We start from the raw sequence: 19,300 nt of genomic DNA, 5'->3' as shown, positions 1-19,300 counted from the left end.
GGAAGGAGGTTTGCACTCAAAATCTCACAATACATGGCCCCATTCATTCTTTCATGTACATGGATCAGTCGTCCTGTTCCCTTTGCAGAGAAACAGACCCAAAGCATGATGTTGCCACCCCCATGCTTAACAGTAGGTATGGTGTTCTTTGATTGCAACTCAGCATTCTCTCTCCTCCAAACATGACGAGTTGGGTTTCTACCAAACAGTTCTACTTTGGTTTCATCTGACCATATGACATTCTCTTCTGGATCATCCAAATGCTCTCTAGCATACTTCAGACGGGCCTGAACATGTACTGGCTTAAGCAGGGGGACACGTCTGGCACTGCAGGATCTGAGTCTCTGGTGGTGTAGTGTGTTACTGATGGTAGCCTTTGTTACGTTGGTCCCAGCTCTCTGCAGGTCATTCACTAGGTCCCCCCGTGTGGTTCTGGGATGTTTGCTCACCATTCTTGTGATCATTTTGACCCCACTGGGTGAGATCTTTCGTGGAGCCCCAGATCGAGGGAGATTATCAGTGGTCTCGTATGTCTTCCATTTTCTAATTATTGCTCCAACAGTTGATTTCTTCAAACCAAGCTGCTTGCCTATTGCAGATTCAGTCTTCCTAGCATGGTGCAGGTCTACAATTTTGTTTCTGGTGTCCTTCGACAGCTATTTATTCTTCACCATAGTGGAGTTTGGAGTGTGACTGTTTGAGGTTGTTGACAGGTGTCTTTTATACTGATAAGTTCAAACAGGTGCCATTAATACAGGTAATGAGTGGAGGACAGAGGAGCCTCTTAAAGAAGAAGATACAGGTCTGTGAGAGCCAGAAGTCTTGCTTGTTTGCAGGTGACCAAATACTTATTTTCCACCATAATATGCAAATAATTTCTTTCCAAATCAGACAATGTTATTGTCTGGATTTGTTTCCACATTTTATCTCTCATAGTTGAGGTATACCAATGATGAAAATTACAGGCCTCTCTCATCTTCTTAAGTGGGAGAACTTGCACAATTGGTGGTTGACTAAATACTTTTTTGCCCCACTGTATATTATTCATACACTTGACAAATTTTCCGAAACAGCTAATAATCGAAGATACTGATTCCTGCTGCACTATCAAAGTGTTTATTAGCAAACTACAGCTACTCAGTAGGCTAAATCATTTCTCTTCATCTATGTTGGTAGCTGACATATATTGGTAGTGTGTGTAACAAGTGTTACAGAGTCCTGGTATATGCAGGTATGCACCGGGTTTTTCCCTTTATATACAACCCAGTATCAGTGTAAACTTATACCTTATTTGAATATCTGATTCCATACACTCCTTTATACAACGTTATGTCACAGACACACAACTTTATTTAATCCATACTACGAATAAAAATAAGCCCTTTAATCAGCACCAGCAGTGTAGTGTTTTTAATATTTCTGTGCTGGGCAGTAAACAGTGTATCTGTTTTTCACTGTGTGCTGTCATTTTTACTAGCAATAATAAAAGCTACATTTTAACCACTGTGTTCATCTAATTTTTCTTACCTAACAATTTTTTGTGCTCAGAGGCATCCTATGCTAGGGTGTACTTATATATGTAATTGCCCTCTTCATGAGGTCACCCGCAGCACACTCAATTTTGAATGTGAGGTACCTACTTCATTTAGAGGTACCCTTGCATTCCTATTGGCTGATGTTCATTTTCAAATTCAAATCAGCCAAGAAAATAAAAGGTTTTTCTATTGGCTGACTTGAATTTGAAATTGAAAATCAGCCAATAGGAATGCAAAAGTACACCTATATAAGGGGGTACCTCACATTCAAAATTCAGTGTGCCACAAGTTACTGCACAACAAAGTGGTCAGGGATTGAAGATATGAAGGTAAGAAGATGGATGAAGATAGAGCTAAATCAATTTAAAGCAATACCCTATGAAAAGCCCTTCTAAGGGCTATTCCTATATAGTTTAGCTTAGTGTTAGTATAGGGTTTTATATTTTGGCTTTTTTTTTTTTTGTGGGGCTTTAGTTTTAGAATAGGCATAAATGTTACAATTTCATCACTGTAATACCTTTTTTAAGCATCCAATGCAAAGAGAGCCACAGCAATGGTGCCGATCGTTGGTGAGTGGGAGCTGTAGCAGAGAGGCGGGTGGGCGGCCCATCGCTGATCCACTTCCTTCCAGGTGCCGGGAGCGGAGGGAGTGTGCTCGCGCAAGTGGGCGGGAACGAGCAGGAGCACACGGGAGCGGGTGGGACTGTGACCGCTACACTACAGAAAATTCTAAGGGATGGAAGGAGAGGGGGCACATAAAAGTTTGGTAAGGGATCTGTATTACGAGTCTGCCTGGGAGGCCAAAAAGTGAACGGTACAGCCATTACCGTCAAGATCCATACCATAAACTGAAAGTCAGTAGTTATGAGTTTTACGCTACAAAGCCATAGCATAAAACTCATAACTCAAGTGCTAAAAAGTACACTAACACCCATAAACTACCTATTAACTCCTAAACCGAGGCCCTCCCGCATTGCAAACAGTAAAATAAAATTATAAACCCCTTATCTGCCGCTCCGGACATCGCCACCACTATAATAAAGATATTAACCCCTAAACGGCCGCACTCCCGCATCGTAAACACTAATTAAATATTATTAACCCCTAATCTGCCGCCCCTAACATCGCTGCCACCTACCTACATTTATTAAACCCTAATCTTCCGCCCCCAGCGTCGCCGCCACTATACTAAATTTATTAACCCCTAAATCTAAGTCTAACCCTAACCCTAACACCCCCCTAACTTAAATATAATTAAAATAAATCTAAATAAACGTTACTATCATTACCTAAATAATTGCTATTTAAAAATTAGTACTTACCTGTAAAATAAACCCTAAGCTAGCTACAATATAACTAATAGTTACATTGTAGCTAGCTTAGGTTTTATTTTTATTTCACAGGTAAGTTTGTATTTATTTTAACTAGATAGAATAGTTACTAAATAGTTATTAACTATTTACTAACTACCTAGCTAAAATAACTACAAATTTACCTGTAAAATAAAACCTAACCTGTCTTACACTAACACCTAACTTTTCACTACAATTAAATAAATTACATAAATGAAATACAATTACCTAAATTACAAAAAAAAAAACCCACTAAATTACACAAAATAAAAAAGAAAATATCAGATATTTAAACTAATTACACCTAATCTCATAGCCCTATCAAAATAAAAAAGCACCCCCAAAGAGATAAAGAGATAGCCTATTCAGCCATTTAATAGAAAGGCACAATTGTGCCCAGTTTTAGTCACCTAATACTTTGGTAGAAGTACATAGGTGTGGACAGCACAAATACTCATATACAGTGGGGTAAAAAAGTATTTAGTCAGCCACCAATTGTGCAAGTTCTCCCACTTAAGAAGATGAGAGAGACCTGTAATTTTCATCATAGGTATACCTCAACTATGAGAGACAAAATGTGGAAACAAATCCAGACAATCACATTGTCTGATTTGGAAAGAATTTATTTGCAAATTATGGTGGAAAATAAGTATTTGGTCAATATCAAAAGTTCATCTCAATACTTTGTTATATATCCTTTATTGGCAATGACAGAGGTCAAACGTTTTCTGTAAGTCTTCACAAGGTTGTCACACACTGTTGCTGGTATGTTGGCCCATTCCTGCATGCAGATCTTCTCTAGAGCAGTGATGTTTTGGGGCTGTCGCTGGGCAGCACAGACTTTCAACTCCCTCCAAAGGTTTTCTATGGGATTGAGATCTGGAGACTGGCTAGGCCACTCCAGGACCTTGAAATGCTTCTTACGAAGCCACTCCTTTGTTGCCCGGATGGTGTGTTTGGGATCATTGTCATGCTCAAAGACCCAGCCACGTTTCATCTTCAATGCCCTTGCTGATGGAAGGAGGTTTGCACTCAAAATCTCACGATACATGGCCCCATTCATTCTTTCATTGACACGGATCAGTCGTCCTGTTTCCTTTGCAGAGAAACAGCCCCAAAGCATGATGTTGCCACCCCCATGCTTAACAGTAGGTATGGTGTTCTTTGGTTGCAACTCAGCATTCTCTCTCCTCCAAACATGACGAGTTGTGTTTCTACCAAACAGTTCTACTTTGGTTTCATCTGACCATATGACATTCTCCCAATCCGCTTCTGGATCATCCAAATGCTCTCTAGCATACTTCAGAAGGGCCCGGACATGTACTGGCTTAAGCAAGGGGACACGTCTGGCACTGCAGGATCTGAGTCCCTGGCGGTGTAGTGTGTTACTGATGGTAGCCTTTGTTACGTTGGTCCCAGCTCTCTGCAGGTCATTCACTAGGTCCCCCCGTGTGGTTCTGGGATGTTTGCTCACCGTTCTTGTGATCATTTTCACCCCACGGGGTGAGATTTTGCGGGGAGCCCCAGATTGAGGGAGATTATCAGTGGTCTCGTATGTCTTCCATTTTCTAATTATTGCTCCAACAGTTGATTTCTTCAAACCAAGCTGCTTGCCTATTGCAGATTCAGTCTTCCTAGCCTGGTGCAGGTCTACAATTTTGTTTCTGGTGTCCTTCGACAGCTATTTAGTCTTCACTATAGTGGAGTTTGGAGTGTGACTGTTTGAGACTGTGGACAGGTGTCTTTTATACTGATAACAAGTTCAAACAGGTGCCATTAATACAGGTAATGAGTGGAGGACAGAGGAGCCTCTTAAAGAAGAAGATACAGGTCTGTGAGAGCCAGAAATCTTGCTTGTTTGTAGGTGACCAAATACTTATTTTCCACCATAATATGCAAATAATTTCTTTCCAAATCAGACAATGTGATTGTCTGGATTTGTTTCCACATTTTATCTCTCATAGTTGAGGTATACCAATGATGAAAATTACAGGCCTCTCTCATCTTCTTAAGTGGTAGAACTTGCACAATTGGTGGCTGACTAAATACTTTTTTGCCCCACTGTATATTATTCATACACTTGACAAATTTTCCAAAACGGCTAATAATCGAAGATACTGATTCCTGCTGCACTATCAAAGTGTTTATTAGCAAACTACAGCTACTCAGTAGGCTAAATCATTTCTCTTCATCTATGTTGGTAGCTGACATATATTGGTAGTGTGTGTAACAAGTGTTACAGAGTCCTGGTATATGCAGGTGTGCACCGGGTTTTTCCCTTTATATATAACCCAGTATCAGTGTAAACTTATACCTTATTTGAATGTCTGATTCCCTACACTCCTTTATACAACGTTATGTCACAGACACACAACTTTATTTAATCCATACTACGACTAAAAATAAGCCCTTTAATCAGCACCAGCAGTGTAGTGTTTTTAATATTTCTGTGCTGGGCAGTAAACAGTGTATCTGTTTTTCACTGTGTGCTGTCATTTTTACTAGCAATAATAAAAGCTACATTTTAAACACTGTGTTCATCTAATTTTTCTTACCTAACAATTTTTTGTGCTCAGAGGCATCCTATGCTAGGATGTACTTATATATGTAATTGCCCTCTTCATGAGGTCGCCCGCAGCACACTCAATTTTGAATGTGAGGTACCTACTTCATTTAGAGGTACCCTTGCATTCCTATTGGCTGATGTTCATTTTCAAATTCAAATCAGCCAAGAAAATAAAAGGTTTTTCTATTGGCTGACTTGAATTTGAAATTGAAAATCAGCCAATAGGAATGCAAAAGTACACCTATATAAGGGGGTACCTCACATTCAAAATTCAGTGTGCCACAAGTTACTGCACAACAAAGTGGTCAGGGATTGAAGATATGAAGGTAAGAAGATGGATGAAGATAGAGCTAAATCAATTTAAAGCAATACCCTATGAAAAGCTCTTCTAAGGGCTATTCCTATATAGTTTAGCTTAGTGTTAGTATAGGGTTTTATATTTTGGCATTTTTTTTTTTTTGTGGGGCTTTAGTTTTAGAATAGGCATAACTGTTACAATTTCATCACTGTAATACCTTTTTTAAGCATCCAATGCAAAGAGAGCCACAGCAATGGTGCCGATCGTTGGTGAGTGGGAGCTGTAGCAGAGAGGCAGGTGGGCGGCCCATCGCTGGTCCACTTCCTTCCAGGTGCCGGGAGCGGAGGGAGTGTGCGCGCGCAGGTGGGCGGGAACGTGCAGGAGCACACGGGAGCGGGTGGGACTGTGACCGCTATACTACAGAAAAGTCTAAGGCCTAGATTTGGAGTTCGGCGGTAGAAGGGCTGTTAACGCTCCGCGGGCTTTTTTCTGGCCGCACCATAAATTTAACTCTGGTATCGAGAGTTCAAACAAATGCTGCGTTAGGCTACAAAAAAGGAGCGTAGATCATTTTTACCGCAAATGCAACTCTCGATACCAGAGTTGCTTACGGACGCGGCCAGCCTCAAAAACGTGCTCGTGCACGATATCCCCATAGGAAACAATGGGGCTGTTTGAGCTGAAAAAAAACCTAACACCTGCAAAAAAGCAGCGTTCAGCTCCTAACGCAGCCCCATTGTTTCCTATGGGGAAACACTTCCTACGTCTGCACCTAACACTCTAACATGTACCCCGAGTCTAAACACCCCTAACCTTACAGTTATTAACCCCTAATCTGCCGCCCCCGCTATCGCTGACCCCTGCATATTATTTTTAACCCCTAATCTGCCGCTCCGTAAACCGCCGCAACCTACGTTATCCCTATGTACCCCTAATCTGCTGCCCTAACATCGCCGACCCCTATATTATATTTATTAACCCCTAATCTGCCCCCCACAACGTCGCCGACACCTGCCTACACTTATTAACCCCTAATCTGCCGAGCGGACCTGAGCGCTACTATAATAAAGTTATTAACCCCTAATCCGCCTCACTAACCCTATCATAAATAGTATTAACCCCTAATCTGCCCTCCCTAACATCGCCGACACCTAACTTCAATTATTAACCCCTAATCTGACGAGCGGAGCTCACCGCTACCATAATAAATGGATTAACCCCTAAAGCTAAGTCTAACCCTAACACTAACACCCCCCTAAGTTAAATATAATTTAAATCTAACGAAATAAATTAACTCTTATTAAATAAATTATTCCTATTTAAAGCTAAATACTTACCTGTAAAATACATCCTAATATAGCTACAATATAAATTATAATTATATTATAGCTATTTTAGGATTTATATTTATTTTACAGGCAACTTGGTAATTATTTTAAACAGGTACAATAGCTATTTAATAGTTACCTAGTTAAAATAATAACAAATTTACCTGTAAAATAAATCCTAACCTAAGATATAATTAAACCTAACACTACCCTATCAATAAATTAATTAAATAAACTACCTACAATTACCTACAATTAACCTAACACTACACTATCAATAAATTAATTAAACACAATTGCTACAAATAAATACAATTACATAAACTAGCTAAAGTACAAAAAATAAAAAAGAACTAAGTTACAAAAAATAAAAGAATATTTACAAACATAAGAAAAATATTACAACAATTTTAAACTAATTACACCTACTCTAAGCCCCCTAATAAAATAACAAAGCCCCCCAAAATAAAAAATTCTCTACCCTATTCTAAATTAAAAAAGGTAAAAGCTCTTTTACCTTACCAACCCTGAACAGGGCCCTTTGCGGGGCATGCCCCAAGAATTTCAGCTCTTTTGCCTGTAAAAAAAAACATACAATACCCCCCCCCAACATTACAACCCACCACCCACATACCCCTAATCTAACCCAAACCCCCCTTAAATAAACCTAACACTAAGCCCCTGAAGATCTTCCTACCTTGTCTTCACCATCCAGGTTCACCGATCCGTCCTGAAGAGCTCCTCCGATGTCCTGATCCAAGCCCAAGCGGGGGGCTGAAGAGGTCCATGATCCGGTCAAAGTCTTCATCCAAGCGGGGCAGAAGAGGATCTTCCATCCGATTGAAGTCTTCATCCAAGCAGCATCCATCCGGAGCGAAGCGGCAGGATCCTGAAGACCTCCAGTGCGGAACATCCATCCGGCCCGACTACTGAACGACGAATGACTGTTCCTTTAAGGGACGTCATCCAAGATGGCGTCCCTCGAATTCCGATTGGCTGATAGGATTCTATCAGCCAATCGGAATTAAGGTAGGAATTTTCTGATTGGCTGATGGAATCAGCCAATCAGAATCAAGTTCAATCCGATTGGCTGATCCAATCAGCCAATCAGATTGAGCTTGCATTCTATTGGCTGTTCCGATCAGCCAATAGAATGCGGTGAGCTCCGCTCGTCAGATTAGGGGTTAATAATTGAAGTTAGGTGTCGGCGATGTTAGGGAGGGCAGATTAGGGGTTAATACTATTTATGATAGGGTTAGTGAGGCGGATTAGGGGTTAATAACTTTATTATAGTAGCGCTCAGGTCCGCTCGGCAGATTAGGGGTTAATAAGTGTAGGCAGGTGTCGGCGACGTTGAGGGGGGCAGATTAGGGGTTAATAAATATAATATAGGGGTCGGCGGTGTTAGGGGCAGCAGATTAGGGGTACATAGGGATAACGTAGGTGGCGGCGCTTTGCGGTCGGAAGATTAGGGGTTAATTATTTTAAGTAGCTGGCGGCGACGTTGTGGGGGGCAGGTTAGGGGTTAATAAATGTAATACAGGGGTCGGCGGTGTTAGGGGCAGCAGATTAGGGGTACATAAGTATAACGTAGGTGGCGGTCGGCAGATTAGGGGTTAAAAAATTTTAATCGAGTGGCGGCGATGTGGGGGGAGCTCGGTTTTGGGGTACATAGGTAGTTTATGGGTGTTAGTGTACTTTAGGGTACAGTAGTTAAGAGCTTTATGAACCGGCGTTAGCCCAGAAAGCTCTTAACTCCTGCTATTTTCCTGCGGCTGGAGTTTTGTCGTTAGAGCTCTAACGCTCACTTCAAAAACGACTCTAAATACCGGCGTTAGGAAGATCCCATTGAAAAGATAGGATACGCAATTGACGTAAGGGGATCTGCGGTATGGAAAAGTCGCGGCTGAAAAGTGAGCGTTAGACCCTTTAATCACTGACTCCAAATACCAGCGGGCGGCCAAAACCAGCGTTAGGAGCCTCTAACGCTGGTTTTCACGGCTAACGCCGAACTCCAAATCTAGGCCTAAGGGATGAAGGGAGAGGGGGCACAAAAATGTTTGGTAAGGGATCTGGGAGGGGGATGGGGGAGGGATATGAGGAGGGGCAGCTACACTACAGAAAATTAAGTTTTTATTTATTAATTTATAAATAAGTTTTTTTTGTTTTTTAACAAACTGGGTACTGGCAGACAGCTGCCAGTACCCAAGATGACGGCAATTATGTAGTGGGGGGAGGGTTAGAGAGTTTTGGGGGGGTCATGGAGGTTGAGGCTAAGAGGGGATCCAACACTGCAGAATAGCTAGGGGAAAAATGGCTTTTATTTTAGTAATGACAGACTTTCTGCCAGTATTTAAGATGGCGGTGACAATTGTGAGGTGGGGCAGGGAAGAGAGCTGTTTGAGGGGGGTCAGGGAGGGATCAGGGGTTGGGATGTGTCAGGTGGGAGGCTGATCACAAGCTACCTAATTAACCCTTTAACTACTTGACATAATACAAGTGTGGTGCTCAGTGGCATTTAGCGGCCTTCTAATTACCAAAAAGCAATGCCAAAGCTATATATGTCTGTTATTTCGGAACAAAGAGGATCCCAGAGAAGGATTTACAACCATTTATGCCATGATTGCACTAACTGTTTGTAAATAATCTCTGTGAGAAAGCTATAATTGTGAAACAGTTATCTATTTGTTTTTATTTGATCGCATTTGGCGGTGAAATGGTGGCATGAAATATACCAAAATCGGCCTAGATCAATACTTTTGGTTGTATACTACACTACACTAAAGCTAAAATCAACCCTGCAAGCTCACTACAAGCTACCTAATTAACCCCTTCACTACTGGGCATAATACAAGTGTGGTGCTCAGCGGCATTTAGTGGCCTTCTAATTACCATAAAGCAATACTAAAGCCATATATGTCTGCTATTTCTGAACAAAGGGGATCCCAGAGAAGCATTTACATTTACAACCATGTGTGCAATAATTGCACAAGCTTTTGTAAATAATTTCAGTGAGAAACCTAAAGTTTATGAAAAGTTTGTGAAAAAGTAATTTTTTTTATTTGATCGTATTTGGCAGTGAAATGGTGGCATGAAATATACCAAAATGGGCCTAGATCAATACTTTGGGTTGTCCACTAAAAAATATATATATATATATATATATATATATATATATATATATATATATATATATATATATATATACATGTGAAGTGTTATTCAGAAATTCCTGACTGATATCACTGTTCCAATGTAACAAAAACATGTGCAAAAAAAGCAAAGAACATGTAAACATTGGGTATTTCAAAACTCAGGAAATTTTAGAAACTATTTAGCATGGTTGTTTTTTGGTGGTTGTAGATGTGTAACAGATTTTGGGGGCATATTTTATAAAACATGTTATAGTAAATTATAAGATATGATGAAAATAATGGCATCTTTAGAAAGTCCATTTAATGTCGAGAAAAACGATATATAATACAGTATGTGTGGGTACAGTAAATGAGTAAGAGGATAATTACTGCTAAACACAAACACCGCAGAAATGTAAAAATAGCCCTGGTCCCAAACGGTCAGCAAATGGAAAAGTGGTCTGGTCACTAACGGGTTAAGCAGATGAAAACTTTTAAAATCATATTTATGCAATATTCATATTTAAGAAAGTGTTATACTGTGATTTTACTGTAAATATTTCACATTCCAATTTTCACACATTGGAGAATATGTTCTATGTGTTTTTGAATATATATATTCCTATCTGTATATACCTATATATAACCTTGTGTATATATATATATATATATATATATATATATATATATATATATATATATAGATATAGATATAGAGATAGATAGATAGATAGATAGATAGATAGATAGATAGATAGATAGATAGATAGATGATACTGAACCAAATACCATCAGATATATGTAGAAATATGTTTTAAGAATAAATAGAACATATTATACAAAATGAAGAACATTGTAATGTAAAATATTAATATTTTTATGTCGGATTAGCGCACTTGACAATATGTGATTGGGTTTGCTCGTGAGTAAGGTGCGAGGCTTTTCCCACTTTTTTTTGCTCCATTGACTTCTATGTTCTAATATGTCCTAAGTTTGCCTTTTGGCGTACATCGGGTTACTTTCAGCTTGTAATACTAGCGCTACCTGACGCGTGCAAAAAGTTTACTTCTAGTGCAGTTAGCGCACGAGCAGGACAAAAAAAATAAATCTCCACTTGTAATCTGACCCTGAATATGCAGCCAGTGAATAACTCCTGTATAGGCATTATGAGTAAGTTACCTAAAGCCTGTCTAGAATTGATATGAAGCTACTTGACGCACATTTGAAGGGCAAGGAAAGTGCTATTCTAAAGAAGCATCAAACATTGTATTGGGAGGTATGTATATATTTTTTATTTATATCGTTAGGCTATTTCAGAACTCACTGCAGATGAATGTTATTTCTGTTGTATTCATCTAATTCATGCTGCTTTTTGTAGTTTTGTTCTATTTTTTCCCAGTACTGTGTCATCAGAGAATGAATAGTTAAGAAGAATTAGTGTAATTTAAATTCCCTATTTGTTTGAGTTCATTGATGCAACCATTCGAAATTTCTATTTTTGAACATACAGTGATTAAAAAAACAGACCTTTGCAGATTTATTTTTTTATATACTATCCTTGAAATAATGACATGGGAAAGAGTACCCTCTAGTGGCAGATAAGGAATATGTTATTTAGGTGGATAGAAAGGAGATGCATTTAGTGTAAATGTTTGTACACAAAGCACAATGCATAAAATTGCTATTCGAAAACATATTTAACCACTTTTTTTTAAGTACTTTCAGTCTTTTAGGGATGCTGTCCTTGAATTAGTGAAATAAATCAGAAGTTAAAGTAAAACATGACTGCTAATTAAATCTGTATTACAGGGACAGTAAAGTCATAATTAGACATTCATGATTTAGACAGAGCATACAATTCTAAACAATTTTTCAATTTACTTCTATTATTTAACGGGACAGTTAACACCAGAATTTTTGTTGTTTAAAAAGGTAGATAATCCCTTTATTACCCATTCCCCAATTTTACATAACCAACACAGTTATAATAATATACTTTTTACCTCTATGATTACCTTGTATCTATGCCTCTGCAAACTGCCCCCTTATTTCAGTTCTTTTGACAGACTTGCATTTTTAGCCAATCAGTGCTGACTCCTAGGAGCTTCACGTGCCTGAGCTCAATATTATCTATATGAAACACATGAACTAACACCCTCGAGTGGTGAAAAACTGTCAAAATGCTTTCAAATTAGAGGCAGTCTTCAAGGTCTAAGAAATTAGCATATGAGCCTCCTAGATTTAGCTTTCAACTAAGAATACCAAGAGAACAAAGCAAAATTGGTAATAAAATAAATTGGAAAGTTGTTTAAAATTACATGCCCTATTTAACTCATGAAAGATTTTTTTTTTACTTTACTGTACCTTTAATTTGCTCCCTTCTCTTGTTATCCTTTTCTGAAAGGTTTATCTAGGTAAGCTCAAGAGCAGCAAAGAACCTAGGTTCTAGCTACTAATTGGTGGCTGCATATATATATACAATGATTGTCATTCGCTTACCCATGTGTTCCGTTAGAAACCAGTAGCACATTGCTGGAAAGTTGTTTAAAATTGTATGTTCTACCCAACTCATAAAAGAAAAATGTTGGGTTCCCTGTCCTTTTAATGATAACTGCCTAAAAATTTGCTTTTTTGGTGCTCGTATTCACAGTTTAAGAGTGTGATTTAAACAATATGCTTTGCTTTTGCTACTATTTGGTTGCATTAATAGCTTCACAAATATGCAGTAAAACTACATTTCTTTTGATAATTTAGGATTAGATTACGAGTGGCATGCTTACTGTTGTGCACAAGCAAAAGGTGGTATATTGTAGGCCTTTGCACACATTGAAAGTAGCTCTTGTATTTTGAGTTAAAATAAAAGACTACACTTGAACGCAATTGAATTTAATGTGCGTCGAGACAGCGCAGCTTCAGAGCATTGGTTAGCTGTTACGCTCAACTAAAAAATGGAAAATAAAGCATCAAAAATACATTTAAAAGTACAATTACACTCATAATAACACTGTCTGATAAAAACTATTTAAAAAATATTGCATAAAAAAGTTTTAAGAGCTCAAAAATATGAGGTATCAAGCAAAGGGCTTCAACATAGAGATACACACATATACATGTCTAAATATGTATGTCTATGTGTATATATATATATATATATATATATATATATATATATATATATATATATATATATATATTGTATGTTTACATGTGTGTACCTATGTATTTATATATTTATATGTGTATATATTTATTTACAAGCATATATACACTATAAACACATAAATACATATGTATACATAGACATATACATAAGTGCGATGGAGCCCTTTGTAGCCATCTAGTTAAAAATAGGGAAAAATCATATTTATGCAATATTCCTATTTAATAAAGTGTTTAACTGCTTTTAATGTAAATATTTCACATTCCACTGTTCTTCACATAGGGGAAAATGTTCTAAGTATTTTAAAATAGATATTCCTATATATATACTGTATATAAATCAATACAAAAATATTAGCACATTTAGGCAAGTCCTCCGCTTGCTTTTCCAGAGTAAAACTCCACATACATTGTTACCAATAATAATTTTAATATATATATATATATATATATATATATATATTCATATATGTATGTATACAGTATATATATATATATATATATATAAAACTATAGATAGACAGACAGATAGATAGATAGATAGATAGATAGATAGATAGATAGATATTGTACCAAAAAACATCTGACATTTATAGAAATATGTATTTATGAATAAATAGAATATATTCTGCTATGTGAAGAACATTGGAATGTGAAATATTAATGTTGGGTTAGCGCACTTGAGAAAATGTAATCAATCTAGCACACGAGTAAGGGTCTAAGTTTTTTTCCACTTTTCGTGTTCCATTGAAGTCTATGGGGGAATACGTTAACATGGACACAATATTCAAAGTTAAGCTTTTTAGGCCTGTGGGGTTAGCACTCGTGCTAAAACTTTTTACTTTCAACTTGTAATAACTACAAGTTAATGCACAAGCAGGAGCCATACATAGCATGCCACTCGTAATCTAGCCTCAAATAAGAAATGTTAGTCCAATAAAAAGGCATCCCTGTATACTGCTGCTGAAATTATTCTCTCCCATATTCAGGAACAAAGAGAATACTTTTTTAATTTGATAGACTATTTTAATGTGGGGTCACAGAGATATAATTTTTTTTTAGCAAGTTAGAGGACTACTAAATGCAGTAGATTTACATAATTAATAAGTGCATAATAAAAAGAGAATGAGGGATATTTATCAAGCCGTCAACCACAAATACGCTGGAATTCCGCAGCGTAATTGTGGCAAGCTTCATTTGACCCATTTATCAAAGCCTACAGACCGGCAAAAGTTGAAATTTGTGACGTAACATACGATCCGCCAGTCTCAATCCGACACAGATCGATGCTTACGTCATTACAGATGGTCCAAAAACAAATTTGGCACTATCTGACAACTAACAGGTACGCTCACCACTATTCCAGTCCAGCGTACCTGGTTTTCAATCCGCCACCCTGGAGGCCGCGGATGCCATTGGAATCAATGGGAGTCTGAAAGCAGCAAAAGCTTATGTTTGATGCTGCCAGATAGCCCCTGGCCTAAACACCCCTAATCCGCCGCCCCTGACATCGCCGCAACCTACATAATGTTATTAACCCCTATTCAGCCGCTCCTGGACTCCGCCGCAACTAAATAAATATATTAACCCCTATCCCCCCGCTCCCGAAACCCACCGCAACTAACTAAAAGTATTAACCCCTATCCCGCCGCTCCTGGAGCCCACCGCAACTAGCTAAAAGTATAAACCCCTATCCCGCTGCTCCCGGAGCCCACCGCAACTAACTAAACGTATTAACCCCTATCCCGCCGCTCCCGGAGCCCACCGCAACTAACTAAAAGTATTAACCCCTATCCTGCCGCTCTCGGACCCCACAGCAACTAAATAAATGTATTAACTCCTATCCTGCCACTCCCGGACCCCGTCGCAACTAAATAAATGTATTAACCCCTTTCCCGCCGCTCCTGGACCCTGCTGCAACTAAATAAATGTATTAACCCCTATCCCGCTGCTCCCGGACCGCGCCGCATCTGTAATAAAATTATTAACCCCTGAACCCCTGGCCTCCCACATCACTACCACTAACTAAACAGATTAACCCCTAAACCGCCAGCCCCCCGTATCGCCATAAACTAAATTAAGCTAGTAACCCCTAAACCTAACAAGCCGCTAACTTTACATTATAATTACCTCACCCCTATCTTATAATAAATTAAAACTTACCTTTAGAATTAAAATAAACTATATTAAACTATTAATTAACCTACACTAACTATTATACTAAAATTACATTAAACTATATTAAACTATTAATTAACCTACCCTAACTATTATACTAAAACTACATTAAACTAATAATTAAATTAACTATATTACATATTTAAAAACCTAACCCTACTCAAGTTATTTAAATCTATTATAAAAAATTACTATGTTACAAAAAAATAACAACTAAGTTACAAAAAATAAAAAACACTAAGTTACAAAAAATAAAAAACACTAACAGCTAGATTACGAGTTTTGCGGTATGAGTGAAAAAGCAGCGTTAAGGCTCTTTTTCCCTATCGCTGTATTACGAGTCTTGCAGGTTTAGATGCACCGCGCATTTTTTGGGCTGTAACGCAACGTAACTACCACAGCTTTCCAAAAGTCCTTTTTCAATGGGACTTCCATAGCGCCGGTATTACGAGTCTGCCTGGGAGGCCAAAAAGTGACCGGTACACCCTATACCATGAAGATCCGTACCGTAAACTGAAAGTCAGTAGTTTTTGGGTTTTATGCTACAACGCCGTAACATAAAAGTCATAACTAAAGTGCTAAAAAGTACACTAACACCCATAAACTACCTATTAACCGTTAAACCATAAGTTAGGAGCGCTCATAGACTAAAGGTGTATAAATGATTAGTAAGGTCTAAAGAGAAAATAAGTGCAAACCTCAAAAAGTACTCATGATAATCGGGAGAAAAGTGCATAAACAAAATTTAATCAGACTTAACTTACGAACAATAAAAACTATAATAAATAATCTTGAGCTTCAAACATTTGTAAAAATCGGACATCTCCTATATGTAAACAGATAAAATCAGTAGCCCTAAATATTGCCACCACAATGTCATGAATTTTTCATGACAGAACAGACTCCATGTTGTTTTCTTGTTTTAAGCTTAACCAGGGCTCAGCTATTATTATATTGAATTTTGTTTTCCTCAGTCTTGCTGACTGAGAAGTTTCATATCAACATGTTTTCCATTATTCAAGGTAGTTTACTTGCTCAGACCCCAGCTAGTCGCTTATTTCTGTAAATAAGTGCAAGTTTATAACCTTGATTGTAGTTTAGGAATGTTGGGGTAAACATAAATAGAATAAGTATTTTTCTAATATTTTTACCCTATATGCGAGAGCCATCTACTGTTAGAACAATAATATTTCATCTAATTAATTTTATGTTAATTAATGATTAAAATATTATAATTTATGACTCCTCCTAGATGAGAGAATGGGAATATATAGGGTCTAGCCCAATGGGAGGGGGTCGTTTTCCTGGGCTTTTGAACTGGTCACATAATTTATGGAGTTGGTAATTTGCTAATCAACTACAGAGGTCCGAGATTATTGGATTATAACTGCTGAGATGAGTTTAGCCTATTGGGACAGACCTACGACCTGACAGTTTGATTCCTGTCTGCAAAGGGGGAATTTATTTACTTTGGTGATGTATGAAAGAAAGTCACTAAGATCATTAAGATTTACATTTAACATTTATGTAAAATTCCTTTTCATATTTAATCAGGTAAATTAATTAATTGTTTTATAGCTTTGTGTTTTCTTTATAAAAATTCCTACCACCTGGTCTTATTTGTCGACAATAACACTGGGTGAATCAGGAATTAGGATAGATTATCATCTGACGGTTTGTCATAATTATTAATCTACCTGATTCTCCGCAATTACCTTAGAGGGTTATAATGAAATATTTGGTTCTTATCATCATGCCAATGTTTGTGTTATTTTGAAAATATGACTTAATCATCTTTATAGATTAATCTCTGTATTATTCTTTTTTCCTTGCTATTTGTAGTTATGTTATAGTGTTAGTGATTATTATAGAACTGTAGTTTATATCTCTGTAATATTTTGATTGCTTAAGTTTCTATTAAATGCTCATTATTAATAACAAAATACTTTAATAAAGCTAATTTTTTTTTTTGTTATTCATCTGGTGTCGGTATAATTAATAGACTGATAGCAACTAAAAGGATTCAGATTTGTTTATTACCTTTCATAACTTATAGAAAAATGTGTCATTTAAACTTGCACCATTTCACATAATATACTTTTATAGATAAAGGTAATATTCATAACAACAAGAAGGATTGTCAGCAAGTTAAAAAAACGCTGATTTACAACGATCCAAACAGTTAAAAACAATATGCTTCCAAGGAAGATAAATTGTACTGTTAGCAGTCCCCGATAGGTGAATGCATGTTACCTTATTCCTTCAAAGTTATATTTCGGTACAGGGAACAGTAAACTTACAGACTGCTCTGCTTCCGTAGAGGTTCAGGTACACAGCCGTTGTGGTCACATGTGCAGAATGCTCCGATCTTATTGGCTGGCATCGGTTTTCTTTTTTTCCATAACCAAAAGTTTTTCAGCTGATTAATCTGTACGCTCTTACTGTAGTGAAAATACGTATCCGCTCTTAAGTGCAAATTGCATGCAGGATACTTAGATGGTATTTATTTTTTTTTTTTTTATTTTTTTTTTTTTTTTATTGAGGACAAACAATACACTTATTACATGAAAAGAAAAAACAAAATTACAAATATTCTCAGCATATCTGTTCTTAAAAGTTCTAAAACTTAGATAGTCCTCATTTTCTTACCCCTTATCGTTATAGGTCACTCTTGGACCTGTTTAAACAGTTCTTTGATTGCTTCCAGGGGTTAAATTATTTGGTGATAACAAGCATAAAGCAAATAAAAAGAAAACTTACAAAGAAAAACAGCATCAATTTACCAGGTAATATTAAATCAAAGAATTCACGTTAATTATTAAGATGCTGGTGCCAAATCCGGACACCTTAACTATACAATACTCCTTAGGAAATTTATTTGAACATGTAGAAGGGTATAAATCAGTTGGTACATTTAAACCTTTAACTTAGTTACTCCCGATCCAACCCTGCAACTCAAAGTTACAGGTCTTTTCTGCGACTTTGCTGCCATCTAGTGTTCACATCTTATTATAAAGGAAAAACTGATATACGCAAAACATTAACCCATATTAAAATGAAGAAAATATCTGGGAATGTGTGCCTAAACAATGCCCTTATCTGTGTCTGTTTATATCATGGATACAGCTATATTACCAGTAACTTTGTCCTGCCCCCATTCCAATCAGTGTGCTACAGTTACCCCGAAACATAGTTATTCTTGTGATGAGCATAACTGTGTCTTAACTGTCTCCTCTCATAGCCCGGCCGTTAGCTACGAGGGAGATAATAATATACTTCATCTTAGGAGTAGGGTAATGGCTTTCACTATTTGACAGGCCCTTTGCTAGCTTTAGTAATATAAGTGTCCTCGCTAGGGTCCCCCACCAACCCCCACCGGGCACAATAAGACATTTAAGGGCTTAGGAAAATTATAATTACTCTCTACGATCTCAGTAAAAAGAGGGCTTTTATAGTTCTGCTTGATAATTATAGGTAACCTCTAGTGACATGCAAAGTCTAATGCTACTTGGAATCGGCTATGTTTATAATGGTACAGTGTTTGAAAATTGTGAGACACTCAAAACTAAACCCAAAACAATGAACTTATTAAATTGTAATATAACTTATCAGCAACGTTGCTAAGTTTTCTCATCCTAGGAGTGGTGCCTCAACCCCATGCTTTAGGCTGTGATGGCCGGAAGGTTCGCCAAGAAAAAACAGGGGCCTGCTGCAAATGTCCATCTTTGCACGTTGGGGTCAGTGTTGCCG

This window comes from Bombina bombina, chromosome 3 (assembly GCF_027579735.1).
Source record: "Bombina bombina isolate aBomBom1 chromosome 3, aBomBom1.pri, whole genome shotgun sequence".
NCBI classification, from domain to species: Eukaryota; Metazoa; Chordata; class Amphibia; order Anura; family Bombinatoridae; genus Bombina; species Bombina bombina.
Note: the sequence above shows the minus strand (reverse complement) of the source record.